At 32.4% G+C, this 9,972-nt stretch overlaps 1 long non-coding RNA gene across 1 annotated transcript; it reads left to right on the top strand.

Moving 5' to 3' along the window:
• Positions 1-3,785: 3,785 nt before the first annotated feature.
• On the top strand, positions 3,786-7,452 carry LOC143247432 (uncharacterized). Its single transcript, XR_013026560.1, has 3 exons — positions 3,786-4,016; positions 4,168-4,243; positions 4,804-7,452. It is a non-coding gene; the product is annotated as an uncharacterized LOC143247432 (long non-coding RNA).
• Positions 7,453-9,972: the final 2,520 nt, after the last annotated feature.

Here is a 9,972-nt window from a genome sequence, read left to right as displayed (position 1 = left end):
GTGGAAATAAAATTTCTAGTGAGATATAAATAAATTTTGATAATAAATAAAAGACATAGTCCAAATGGCTAATTGCGATAATCATGTTTGTGCTTGAAATAATAAAAAAATATTTGTATATCCGACGTCTACCAATAGTTTGAGTGCGGTGCTTCTTCATACTGGATACGTGGAGAAATCCATATTTACGTCATCAGTGCTTGTCAGCCAATCAGCGCTGGCGTAGATGGGTATTTCTCGTTTTCTAAGCGGCATTGAAACACCAATGCGATCGTTCACAAAATGGAAAAAAAAGAGGCCTCGTTCACCAGATTGTCTTGTTTCTGGCAAATCTAAAAGGACTAAAACTGTGAATCAAAAATTTAGGAGAGTATAGTGCAAAATATCCGGTCATTGCATCAAAAGTCAGTGACAGTCATGCGTTTTGTACAGTTTGTCACATCGATTTTTCTGTGGCGCATGGCGGGATAAACGATTGTTCCAGACATACAAAATCGGCATCTCACCAACAAAAGTCTCAAGCGAAGACAAAAACGATGCAGATAACTACATTTTTGAGTAAGAATTTAGAAACCATAAATGCAGAAGTGATGTTCATGTCATGTCGATCATGCAGGACATCTATTCAGAAAAATGTTCCCAGACTCTGATATAGCGATAAAATATGGCTGTGTATGCAGTCAAATGGACAATGTTGTTATAACTCCCAAGCATCCAGAGACATTCTCATGAAAGCAAAGGCTGCAACAGCTGCAAAACTATTACAATAAGTGTCATAAAAATGATATAAACTAGTCCTTACAGAAAGGCTTTTTCTGCTTACTGTTTGTGCATGTTCAATATTGTTTTACCAGTGTTTGTTACTCTAAACTAATTTCAAAAGAATTTTTAATTTATTTATTAAATACACAAAACACAGTCATAAATGAGCAATCTATAGCAATAATAAATAATAACAGTTATAATAATAATATAATAATAAACAGCTTAAAAACATTGGTCAGGCATAGTGGCTGCAAATGATAAAGGGCTCTGTCAACAATCATTCCGCTAAGTCATTTGAAATAGTTGTTATCTCTGCTCTATACCCATTTCTAATGCGAAACGTTTCTCTGGCTCAATTTCTTTTTGCACTTAGTTTAACTTAGCACTGACCCCTGTCTCGTACACATGCACCACAAAAACTTTATCTCTGCTAACCCCTTTATATCGCCTATTCTGCCAGTTATATCCTTCACCTGTTTCCCTTGGTGGCAAAATCTGATTATTTTCTTCCTATTTACACACGTCTTGTCAAGGAACCACCTATAACTATAGCCTCCTCAAGTTTATCATCCACTTCCTTTTCTAAATTTTTTGTTTTCCTTCCCTCCGAATGACGGCCTGACATGACCAGGTAGTTTAGGCACTTGACTCGTTATCTGAGGGTCACGGGTTCGAATCCCGGTCACACCGAACATGTTCGCCCTTTCATTCGTCGGTGTGTTATAATGTGACAATTAATCTCACTCTTGGTTGGTAAAAGAGTAGCCCAAGAGTTGATGTTGGATGGTAATGACTGGCTGCTGTCCCTTCAGTCTTACACTACAAAATGGGAGCCGGCTAGCGCAGATATCCCTCATGTAACTTTCAGCGAAATTCAAAACAAACCAAACTCTCCAAATACAAGTGATCGTGGTGTGCTGAAGCTCAAATTTGTTGCTCAATAGAAGAGACTCATTACAATTAAATTTATTACTTTTAGTTCTAATAATATATCATTCAAACACAATAGCTTGAATAAACTAGTTTAAAGATCATGATAACTTAACACGTTTAATGATTTACCAACGAGTTGGAATATACCTAAGCCTAAAGCACGGTTGCTACTGCAGCCTGTGTTTTTCAACTCTTCTGCATAAACACATTTTCTGGGACTTTGAGAAAAATATTATTTTTTTATCTACTGGGGGTATTTCGCTGTTATACATGATAACTTATATAACTATCTCTCCTTATAGGGCATTTGCCTCTGGCAAAAGGTTCAGATTAGGTGTACGATACATTAACCCTTATTTTTTGACTATTAAGAAAGTTTGAAAGTCATTACTGAGATAAAAGTCATTATATTAAATTAGAGCCAATTCTAAAAGTTAATTGGAAAAGATATTTTTAAACAATGAGATACGGTGCTTAAAAGTACAACCTACTTTACTCTCTTTCCAAATATGAAGATAATGATAAATTTTCTGCCGAAATTGCCTGCCATGATTCTTTTCTAAATTTATTTAAATAAAACTTGTCCCTTAGCGACACGTATGTTCTACTTTTGACGTAATTACGTACAAGCGGTGTTTCTATTGGATACTGTTACAAACCAACGTTGTTTTAAATTAAGTCATGATTGTTTCTACTGCGATCTAAATTAATTTTGAAATACAAAAAAAGTTAGATATAATGATAATAAAATCTAGGAACCTTTATTTCCACTCAATTTTTCAAGCAAAAACCCTTTCTTTCAAGTTATTTCTGTTAAATATACACGATTCGAATATCACTAAAATATAAAAAGTAGAAGAAATTTTTTTTTCATATCGCGCAAAGCTACTCAAGGGCTATCTGCGCTAGCCGTTGCTATTTTTCAAACTTCAACCTTCAGAAAAGTATGAAATGTAATTCATTTAAACTTCTATCGGGTGTTTTCTAATCATAAATAATATATTTTGTTGTTTGTATTTTAAAACAGCAGATGACGCTACTAAAGTTTTATGGTAACCACCTTTTTTTAACTTCGCACAAAACTACACGAGGGCTATTTGTGCTAGCCGTCCTTAATTTAGCAGTGTAAGACTAGAGGGAAGGCAGCTAGTCATCACCATACACCGCCAACTCTTGAACTACTCTTTTACCAACGAATAGCAGGATTGACCGTCACATATAACGCCCTTAAAGCTGAAAGATCGAACATGTTTAGCGCGACGGAGATGCGAACCCACGACTTTTAGATTACGAGTCGCACGTCTTAACACGCTTGACCATGCCGGGCCAGATTTAAGAAGCAAACTTATTCCTGATACGAGTAGTGATGAAGTACTTTAATTGTTGTTTTAATGTTTGTAAAAGTATGATACTAAACTGAAAACAGTTGTAACTGAATTATTGTTTTTTTAACAAAATTCTCATTTTTCTCATAAAAATAAATATTTTTATGTAATGTGGCATAAAAAGTTGAGAAAATGAAAATGATATTTATCTTTATTCATGGAATAGTTTTTCATCTACATAACTAGTTTTGTTTTCATTCTGAACTGTTCTGTCAGTCTTCTAAGGGCCATTTTCTAATTCCTTATGTTGAACACTTGGCCTCCAGTCTGATTTCCTTCGGAAAAATATATTTCGATTTATATTGTATTTATTAACATATCAGACATCTTTGACGGAAGTTTATTGTGTAGATTAGAATGTAGAAACTTGAACATTTTGAAACTGATTGAAAGCTAAGAATAATAGCACTATTTTTTTTCATAACCATTGATATCTTGTGAGGTTTAGTCTCTCATATGTCTATCGCTGTATATATGGATACTTTGCACAATTGGCTGCTAAATTAGGGACGGCTAGCACAGATAGCCCTCGAGTAGCTTTGTGCGAAATTCCAAAAAACAAACAAACAATGGTTGTGATTTTGTTGTTAGCAAATTCACCATTTTATGTTAAATAAGAGAAACCCAAACCATAAATCGGTCAGTCACTACGTGGCGCTTAAGTCAAGGAAGAAAAATATAAAAACAAGCATGACTTTAGTGGGGAGGGAAGTGTAATATCCATTTGTTGGCGGGTCTGTATGTTAATACCAGGTAGAACGATCAAATCGAATAAAGATCAGTCTAAGGAATGTAAGTTCGTGAATATCGATAAACGTTTTCGTTGATTAACTGTATGTTGGTGTGCATATCTCATTACTGTGATAAACTAAGCCAGACGTCGTTAACGTAGCCTGGAAGTGAACTGTAATCGATAGAATCTCCTCCTAAATGGTATGTGACAGTCAACAGTACATGTCTTAAAATTACAACACGTTTGTTACTCTGGTCACCAATCCATAAAACGTAAACATCAACTTATCCGTTCTAACGAGAAGTAATGATCTGTCTAGCTGAACTCAACTATCTGTCCATTGTTATGTAGGTTTACCGTATTCTGTGAGAACAGTCAACACGCATGAGGTATCAAGCTCGTATGACAGAAGTCGGCCGTCGTACAAGTACGTATCTGATTAAGAGTGATCACTCTAGAGAGATAGAAGTTTACTATGTATCTATTATTCACATGCTACAGTTAAGGTAATATTAAAAGATATTAGTGTTTTTTATAATCTGTTGTATGTATAAATATTACATATGTGACATTAAAATGAAAAAAATGTAAAGTTCTCGACCTTTCTGGGAAAAACGCATCACATGATGTTGTTTCAAAGACATGTTTATTAGTTTTGATGGTAAAGCATCCATTAACTAAGGCAGTGCCCCTAGCTCGGACAGGAGTAAGTCTTCGTCTTTACAACACTAAAATCAGGGGTTTGATTCCTCTCAGTTGATACAGCAGATAGCCCAGTGTGGCTTTGCTTTAAGAAAACACATACATCTCACACACACCAAAGCAGTAGCATAAGAAATAGAAAGAATGATTTGCTCTGTGTCCCCATTACATTATTTGCTGTCATGTGTACCAATAAAAGTACGTACACATTTTGTTCTTCTGCCATAAGAATTTGCATACAAAGGCTACAAGAAGCTGAAGTGACTTTTCGTATCTTGTTCACAGCTGCAACCACTGGGCCAGTGTATGTTTGCTATCATGTGTACCAATAAAAGTTTTATTCTTCTGCCATAAGAATTTGCTTACAGAGGATACAAGAAGCTGAAGTGACTTACAGCTGCAACCACTGGGCCAGTGTATTGCTTACTTATTTGTATTCTTTATATTATGAATGAAGCAGTTAGGGTATGTATAATTTACAGGGGACAATTAATATGGTTTTGATAAACATTTCCAAAAGTGTAGGTGGAGGGCACAATAGCAGTTAGGGTGCAGTTGATTGTGTAACAATGCAAAATTAAGCATTTTAATATATTCTTTTTATTAATGAGGTTATAAGTAATTGCAACAACACATATAACATTTTAATCTGTGTGTATTGTATCTCTTCATTTGAAAAGGGTGTGTGTGGAAGAAACCACATTTATTAAAGAGGAGATGTGGACAACAACACTTCAGGAAGTGCTAGTCTAGATTTTTATTTCTTTGTTATGTCTACACGTCTAAATGTTAAATGAGAATCTCTTTTTCACAGAAATGAAAGGAAAGTGAAATCACAATATAACTAGTTGTAATTTGCTAGAAAAAAGTAGTTTGAAGTTCCTGGATTGGGTCTTCAGTAACATAATTATGAAATGTCTGTTTCTTTTGCCAAGAAAGTGATCAGTTTAAACACATTGCTGGAAGAAATTTGTTTCTATCTATATTTCAGCTGAGATAACTTCTTTTCTTACAAACAAACTGGATTAACATCCTTGTGTCTACAAACTGATAATTTTGCTTTTTAGTAACAAGTGAAATTTTAATTTTTATATTTTTGTCTGTTCATTTGCAGGTTTTTTCTTCTAATAATTGGTTGATATTACATGAACAATTATTCATGGAAAACAGTAAAGGCTGAATGATTTTAGTGTTGCAGTCTTCTCACACAATGAAACTTGAGTTTGAAGATTTATATGTAAATTATATGGCCTATATATCAGTCAGTCTGTAAAACTTACTAAATTCTGTAGCAATACTGAAAATGAAAGTTAAACATGAAAAACTATTGATCCATGTTTTAGAACTTGTTTTGCACTTGACAAATTTATTTTTAGTTGCTTGCATTCGTCAGTGGTATGATTCCAGATTATAATATTACTCTTTATCATGCTAATACTTACATTGACTTTTCATGTGAAACAAGCCATTTTATTTTGATCTTTAATTTTTACTAGTAAATATTTGCTAGAGCATGTCTTTATAAATAAAAGTTATAGGCAGTGGACCAGTCATTTTTGTAACTATCTATGGCAAACTTAATGATTAATGTTATGAAGTATTTTCTTTAGTTAAAACTTGGATATTCTTCACAAGTATAAAATATAAAACATTGCCTGAGGAAGTATATCAAGTCTTAATTAGTTACAGCATTCCTGTTTCACTATGACGTAATTTTTGTGTAACTTTGTTGATGTGATAAAGAGATCATCATATCAAAGTAGTGAAATATAAAATTATAGCAGTCTGATGAGCAACGTTACAGTAATTACTCAACCATGAAGTTATAGTAAATGTTTACAGTCATAGTTTACTGTAGTGTCTCTCATTTAGAATCAGGCTGTTTGAATCAAAATTATTGTGTAAGCTTATTTTATTAAATAACTTTGCAATCATTTTGAAAAGAGCCCTTTATATTTTTGCTTACATTTCTTTAGTTTATTAAAACTTTTGAATTCAGCAAACAATTTTGAAAAATATTATACATCAAGCTTATGGTTTGGGAAAGATATAGTTATTATCCTACTCAGTGTCCTCAAATACCAAAAAAAAAGTGTGTGCAGAATAAAACGAGTTAAGTTGATTTTGTGTAAACATATGTCTTTGTCCTTATTTAAGTAACCAAATATGTCATTGTTAAGTTCACCAAATTAAAAAAATATATTATTGTTTTTATTATTTCATGTTTCCAGTATTAAATAAAGTATTTAATTAAATACTTTTGATTGTAATAGCTCATTTAAAGTTGACTGAAGTTATCAAATTTAACAGAGTTAAACATGGTCCTTGAATATATTAAAGCCAAGAGAATGATGTATGTCATCTGTAATTTACAATGTATCATGTAGACATTATGAAATATACCATTACATAAAATTCTGTTTAGTTAAATAAACACTGAAAATAAGGTAACAAAGATTATCTCCTTGATTCTTACTGTCACTCAGTTTTCAGTTCAGAGGAATTTCTTCCAGTTGTTAGTTCTGTTCAGATGACAAACAGTACATCAATATTCATAAGGTAACTGTGCTTATTTGAAGATCAATGGAAGATTCATTTAAAATTTTGAATTAACCCTACGAATGAATTACACTATTTTTTTTGTAGAATGGCTAAACATTATAATATGAAAACACAGAGGTTTTGTTTGAACATCTTAAAATCTCAACATTATCCATTTATACATATGTTTATACTTTTTATTAAATTGATCCTACAGCCGTTTGTGGCTGACATAACTTGTGATGCAGTACATGTGCACTCGTTACTTTATCCAAGAACCTGAAACTCGTCTCTACAAAGTGACCTGTATTGGCTGTATTTGTGTAAACTAGTATTTTGTAAAATAGTCACAACTGAGTTATAAGTTATAAAAAGTTCTTAAATTTAATTTATCTTAAAATACAGTACAGTAAATAAAGAAGTAGAGTAAACAATAATATTTTCTAGTTTTGAACTTTTTTACTCATTTGGGGCTTGACTCAGTACTGAATATCAAGTCTCACAAAATTTTACAGTAAGATGTGAAACAAAATAATAATCTTTCAGATTTAGCATGTGTACATTTCAAAATAACAAAAGGTCATAAATTACTATATCAGTACCTTAGAATTGCACTATAATTTATAAAACTCTGTAACTTAGCTCTGTTTGAATCATATTCAAAAGTAAGTGTACATAAGCAAGTGCTTCCAAAAATGTCAAGATGTAGGTAGGGGCACTGAGACTAATTCAGTAAATGTAGCAAGCAGAAAAGATGGGAGATTCAATTTTCCATGTTATAACTTCTCAATATCAGTAATTTGAGCTCCTAACTTATAAGAAACTATAGTCTTGGTATTTGGACATCGCAAACTCTAATTTGAGTACATCATATAATGCATAAAAACTGATATTTAGAAATTGTTTTTTTTCAATATTTACTTTTAAATTAAAAATTTAACTAATGTATAATACTAGAATTTGAATTATAATTTTCAATTTAAAACCAAACTCATTTGTTTTGAATTTCGAGCAAAGCTTTACGAGGGTTATCTGTGCTAGACTTTTCTAATTTAGCAACGTAAGACTAGAGGGAAGGCAGTTAGTCATCACCACCCACCACCAACTCTTGGGCTTCTCTTTTACCAGTGAATGGTGGGATTGACCATCACATTTAACACCCCCACAGTTAAAAGGACCAGCATGTTTGTTGTGACGAGGATTCAATCCCTCAACCCACGGGTTACGAGTTGAGTGCCTTAACCACCTGATTTGAAATTAGTGTTTTGAAGAAAATGTTTAATGAAAAATTTTGTAAGTAAATTTTTCTTATCCAGCTTTCATCATTGAGTCATAGAAATTGAAATGAATGTTATGATATTATGCCATTCAGTAGACATGTGGTATCAGAATGTGTATTTTAACCACCTCAGTTTCAAACTTCCAAAAGGAGTATGTAAAAAAAGTATGTTTTTTTTTATGTAACCATTTTTAAATAATACAAAATCATAAGTTATTTTATCCATACTATAAAATTCCATTGTAATTAATCATTTTTATTAAGTAAACTGTATCTGGTCTAAAAACAAAAGCTTTTGAACATCACCCTTTCTTCATAAACTATAACAACAAAAAGACAAGTTTACTTGTGAATACACTTTGCAAAGCCTGAGAAATTGTGCAGGAGGAACTGTGAACTTTTGACTGGTTATGCTGATTTCTCCAAGCCAGTTCCCTTGGCTATGGTTTTGCTAGATAGTAGATAGGGATAGTGGGAATCTCCTTAATCCATTCATGCACGTCACTAATCAGATGACGAGACATTTGGCTAATCATTGAAATTAAATTTTCAAGTAACCATGGTTTATTCTCTTAAGAAAGCACACTAACTGAGCTAGCACTCAGTTTATTAAACTAAGCCTCAGATTGACCTTAATGTGTGGTATTCAAGAACAGTAATGCCTATCACACAGTTATAAGTAGCTGCAAAATACAAAACCCTAAATGTTTTGCACAGAATTGTTTCAAACATGAACAATAAGAAATCCCAGCTAATATCATTGTGCAATCACCAAAATAATCATTACTCAAACATTAAAATTAAGTCTCCATCCAACTACTGTCTTATAGGTTTCTTAGGACTACAACAGGCTCATGGAGAATTGAACAAAAAGATGTGTAGATAGAGATGAAATCAATAACTTTAATACATATTCCACACTGTTAATTCTAACTCTGAACCTAGTGCACTGTACTACAGTCCATTTCATAGTAAGGAAATACTAATTATTGTAATGATTTAACATAGCCTCACTTCAGGATGACATGACAGTATAAACAGAACTGTCAGTATTGTGTTACAGCACAATAGATACAGCGTATAACGTTTGTCTAAAATAAAAGATCAGTATTCGTATAAGACTTGCATCTGAATTACATAGATACTTTAACTTCATTTAAAAAAGTATATAACAACAGAAAATGTAACATACTAAATAAAATAAGCAAAAAGATTAAAAAATGTTTAGTGTTAAAACTATGAATGAAAACCAGTTTATGAAAAACAAAAAAAATTATCATACATCTGGAATGGCTGCTGCAGACCTTTTACATGCAGTGAAATATTAAACTACTTATGTACGACCAAACTGCTTCCAAAAATAATTTTCTGATCATGACTTCATCAGTAACTAAAACAGTAAAAACCATTATTTGTGTTGTGTTTGTCAGTGTAGTTTTTTACTTAGTATAGACTTTAGTATTGTATCTGCTTGTTGAATAAATTCGGTGTTTACTGGAATGTTGTGTTCTGTTATACTTTTTCCCAAATGTTGGTTATTTTTTCTATGATATCGGGAACATATTGTATGCAGCAGTGTAAAGTTTTGGAGTTTGTTGTATCTTGGGATGTATTGTTGTTTGTTTATCGTTCAT

This window comes from Tachypleus tridentatus, chromosome 3, assembly GCF_004210375.1.
Source record: "Tachypleus tridentatus isolate NWPU-2018 chromosome 3, ASM421037v1, whole genome shotgun sequence".
In the NCBI taxonomy this organism is placed as follows: Eukaryota; Metazoa; Arthropoda; class Merostomata; order Xiphosura; family Limulidae; genus Tachypleus; species Tachypleus tridentatus.
This window is presented reverse-complemented; position numbering and strand designations above follow the sequence as displayed.